Source organism: Lagopus leucura, unplaced genomic scaffold (assembly GCF_019238085.1).
Source record: "Lagopus leucura isolate 7727_CA_CO unplaced genomic scaffold, USGS_WTPT01 Super-Scaffold_760, whole genome shotgun sequence".
In the NCBI taxonomy this organism is placed as follows: domain Eukaryota; kingdom Metazoa; phylum Chordata; class Aves; order Galliformes; family Phasianidae; genus Lagopus; species Lagopus leucura.
Window position 1 is genome coordinate 9,044,327 of NW_024962257.1, and position 4,999 is coordinate 9,049,325.

Consider the following 4,999-nt stretch of genomic DNA (forward strand, 5'->3'; position numbering starts at 1 on the left):
CACATTTATGTTTGCTGATAATGTTCACATTAATTGCAAAAGCATACAGTTTTCTTTAGGCTATCCAAGAAAAGAGGGAAACTTGCTTAGGTTATAAACCTATATAAGTTGGAAAAGGCTGAAATTTGTTTACTAAGTTTTAGAGGATGGAGATAAGTCAGTATTTGGTTCTTGGAAGGCTGAGTTGATAGGTAAGGCAGAAAAGCTAGATTATAATCTTGTTTTGTCACTGAGTTAATGTGTAAATAAATTTACACAGCCTTGAAAACACAGCTAATATTATTTGTGATGGGAATACGTCAAAGGAAACACATTTCTAACAAGCATAAAGATATCTAGATAAATCTGAGAATCTCTTCAGAAAACCCTAACAAAAACAGAACATAAACATCCTTTCAGGCATTTTTTTCCTTTTCTTTCATGGATCTCTTCTTATGAACTGGATCCTTAATTAACCCACAAATCTAATAAGCAGATCCATAGAACATGAAAGATAAGATCTGTTTTATAGCAGATAAAGTAACGCAGAGAAGACCAAAACCTGTCCCTGCCTGCTTCAGACAATGAGATAATTTTAGTTCCAGACAAGCTATTTCCTAATATTATCTAAACCATACCTCATAAAAGTTTATGGACTTTTATAACCTCCAAACAGAGCAAGAAAACAATGGACCTAAGTATCTTCTGTAATGATAATGCCATTTCAGTCCCACACAGTTACTGACTGCAGTGAAGATACCTCATTTTACCCCGATCTACCAGTAGTTTATTTCTGCTATTTTACTTTATTAAATCACACCAAGGAAGTAAAAAGTGCCCCACAGAATTTACAGGTGGTGTCCATTCCCAGTCAGTGCATGCGATGGTTCTTGTAAGACAAGTCATCCCAGCAGAACCACCGAGCCAGGTAAGATCTGGCATGCATGAAATCAGCACGGGATGTTAAGGTGTGTTAAGGAGACAAAGAACGAATATTAACTGTGGAGATTAAAAAAGTGCTGAGTTTGAAGTCACATAGAATTTCACTTTTTTATAATATTATTGGACTTCCATTTTGTTCAGGAGGACAGAGTGAGAGGCCCTTCACAACATCTGATATTTTTTCCACTTCCTGACAGTGCATTTGGTATGTCCAAATTTTACCAAGAGTCCAAGGACGCCCAATTACACATTTACTTACAGCACATGCGAGGCCATTGATGTAATATGAATATGCAAATCAAATGAAGAATACATGCCAATAGTTTGGTAAGTAATTACTGTCTCAGATAGGGTTCTGCTCTGACTTACACCTCCGCAGTGTTGAATCTCAAAATGCAAATCTGGAGTCAAACCTTCAGTGTTTGAATATTTGCACCATGATGCGGCCGGTCCAGCAAACACTGAATTCACAGAACCACAGAATAGTTGATGTTGGAAGGAACACCTGAAGATCTTCTAATCCAGCCATCCCTGCATAGAGCAGTCAGCTTGGAGCTGTTGGCAGGCTGTGTCCATGCAGGTTCTGCATACTCCTGAGGTTGGAGACTCTACAGCCCCACAGGGCAGCCTGTGCCAGAGTTGATAACCTCCATGCACTGTAAAGAAGGTTTTTTTTTCCCCACATTTTCTCACATTTCCTGTAATTTCTGTATTTTCACCTGATCCTGCTCTCCCAAATATGGCAATATGGCACTTATCTATATTATGTTCATCAGAGATGAGGTTTGGCACTTCTGTCTGCTTCAATCCCGATTAAAAGTAATCTGTTAGATGATTGAGACTGTAATCCACAAGCAGCTATGATACACGACTGTCACTACACCATTTGGTTTTGGATCATTTCTCTCCATCATTGTGAGAGAAAGTACAAAGGTCAACAGCTTCTATAAAAGAGGTTAATTAGAAGATGAGGGTAGTAATAAAGTAAAGGCAAACATAACAAAAACAGATGGCTCTGGATCTGGATTTCTACAACAGAACAGTAGCCGAAGTAGTAATGTACAAATGACCGTGAAATTTTCAGTTTATTTCTGCATTACTTGGCTCAAATTCTTTTTTTTTTTTTTTTTAATTGAAGGAAATATGTGTCAAGGAGAGCAGGGGCTTCTTTTTTAAGCCAAGAGATTCAATTCTTACAGTAAAAGCACAACCAACTCCAACAAAGAGATAAATAACCAAATGACAAAGAAATAAATAATGCTTTACTGTGCAATAAGGAATTTAAATCTACAGACAATGCAAAACAGCAAATCTTTCTTGCACTCTGCACTGCTTTGAAGTGTTAAGGATTGGTAGAAATTTCTTGTCACTGAGTTATGATCCTACGGCATGTAAGAACACGCTTGCTGTTCTAACTTAAGTCATAAAATAACCGCTGCCTCCTTATTATGTGCATTACCAGTTCAGATCTGTTCTCTGGCCCCAGGCCTGCTGAAATCCGTACTGTGAAACAAACCTTCTATTAAAACCTGCTCAGGAGAACAAGACACAAGCCAGACTCGTCTGAATACTGTTTGTCATAGGAAAGACCCTCCTAACTCTTTGTACGTTACAACTCTTGTTATTTTTCAACTGAAATTCATAAATGTTTACCCACTCTTCCTATGATGTCCTTTGATCTCTTACATTTTTTTATTTTTAAAAACACAGATAACATTCCTGTATCCTTATTAGACAAATAAGAGGAGACAACACAGTAGCTTGAACGTTTGTTTGGATTTTCTCTGAGGATTTATAAACACAAAGGCAGTCCTTCATTGGTTGCCAATGCAAAGACATTCAGGTTTATATAAAAGAATCCAGAGTATTTTATCTAAAGCCAACCTAGGCTATACAAATGAGAGCCCTGACCACTGTTTGTTTATTTGTTTGTTTGTATGAAGGCATTTGCTAGTTTATTACTATCACCAAAGTAACTAATATTGAGTGGAATTTTTAAAGTTAAAAAAAATGAAAGGAAATATGCTTAAATAAACAAGGCAGAGGTTGTCTTCTGGTGGGAAATTTCTTCATGTTGTGAAACAAACATAAGAAAATACAGCACAAGAAAATGAGGCTATATACAAAAAAAAGGGAGTGATGAGAATATTCTGTAGGTCAGAGGGCACAGAGCAAAGCATGGTCAGGAAGGCACTGGCACACTGTGTGGCAGCGGGTCCTTGGGCCTGCAGGCCCTTCTGAGCCACAGATTTCCCAGCCAGGAGGGTGGCACAGCAGGCATGGAGCTCCAGGGGCACGGATGGATGTGCTGAGCAGCCCTACAGCCACAGGTGCCATCCTGTACGCTGCCCACTGAATGCATGATGGCCATCATCCTCCATCAGCTCCTGCAAAATGCTGCTTGTGGCCTGGGAGGAAGAAGCATCAGAAACAAACCTAGCTATTTTGTTACAAACATGCAACAGAGAGAGGAGTGCGTTCATCTCCCAGTATCGCATCTGTGCCCTGCAGGCAATGTTCCAAGAGAAGTCTGTGAAACTTGCACTTGCAGCTATCTCAGAGAGCTCCACCTGGAACCGCCTCAGCCCCGGCTCTCCCAGGGCCTGACTCCGTGCCAGAAGTGTGTACGTGACCCTGATGTTCCTGCCTGCGTTTAACTAGCAGCATTTACAAACATGCCATACAGGAAAACGAGGGGAACATGAAAATGGGCTCAGGAGTTTCATTTGCATCAGCTGTGTCTGTTTGCTCTCCGTTCAGAGAGGCACTGGGATCTGAGCACACTGCACTCCTGCACCGCTCGCTGCAGCCCCGTGCAGGCAGCCCATGGCACCAGTGTACTGTGGAGCTGCTGTGCCTTCAGCCTGTGCAATGAGCTCATTAAATGTTAAACCAGGGATTTTGCATGTGTTTTACAGTCAAAACGGACCTCTGTGCTGCCATGGTTGGTGCATTCTCTCCACTAGCTGCCATTTTGTTGGATGCTTTTGTTGTGATTAAGCCCTCCTGTCCATTTCAGCATCAGTCTTCCCTAGCCCTGGCGGTCCTAACCCTAAAGTGGCATTAGCATTACTGCTGTTCCCCCACTGGCCCCAGGGTCTACTCCCAAGCACACCCCACAGACAAACAGGCCAGCTGGAGGGCTCTGCAGCCATCCTGCACTGCAGCAGCCCCAGGGCAGGTCAGAGGATGGCTGAATGGCAGATGGTTGGCCAACCCCAGGAGGCAGAATTCAGAGCCAGCTGCCCACAGATGTGACACACATTTTACTAGACTGCAGGCATGCTGATCAAAAGCATTTACATACACAAATCAAATCATCATCTTGGTTTGTGCTGCTGTTGGTTGCCTGTAAAAGCCATTTATCCATATGGCTAAGCAGAAATGCAGGACCCTTGCACAGCAGCTTATGCTTCAGTTTTGCTCCAGTGTCTCCATGAAGTTGTTCCCAGAATCTGGAGACACTGACTCAAGGACTTTTGTGTAATACATCTGATCTGCACTGACTTCAACATAGAGCTTTTCTTCGTCCTCCTGTAGCAGGAGTACGTGTGATCAAACCATTCCATATAGAACCATGTCCCAACAGCAAGGAAACACCAAGAAAAATCAGTTATGGATGTAGCTGTTGCAGAACTGGGCTTGTGCTCTTACTGTCTCAGTTTAGTTAGGTTAAGCTGGCTGCTGAAATTGCAGCTGCTTGTTCTAACCTGCCACTAGCAAGATCCAGTCTTCACTGCTGCTCCCTGTCCCACGGCCTGCCCCTCTCCTTGAGAGCTGCAGCATGTGAGCTCTGCTCCTTTTGCTGATACTCTGCTTGCTCGGTGTCCTCGCTTCACCTTTCTCATGTAAGAAAACAGCACAGCCCTTGCCAGGTCTCTCCCTGCAGCCATCTGATACATGCAGAAAGGGCAATGCTGTGCTTCCATTTTGTGCAAGAAAGCAACTACCTTGTGGGCTCAGGGGATGCTGGGATCCCAAACACTGTTTGCAATGTTCAGTCTCCTTGGTGTCTGCAAAGATATACATACTCCTATTGAGAGGGTGAGTCCCTCAGTACACTCAGCTTTCCAGATGA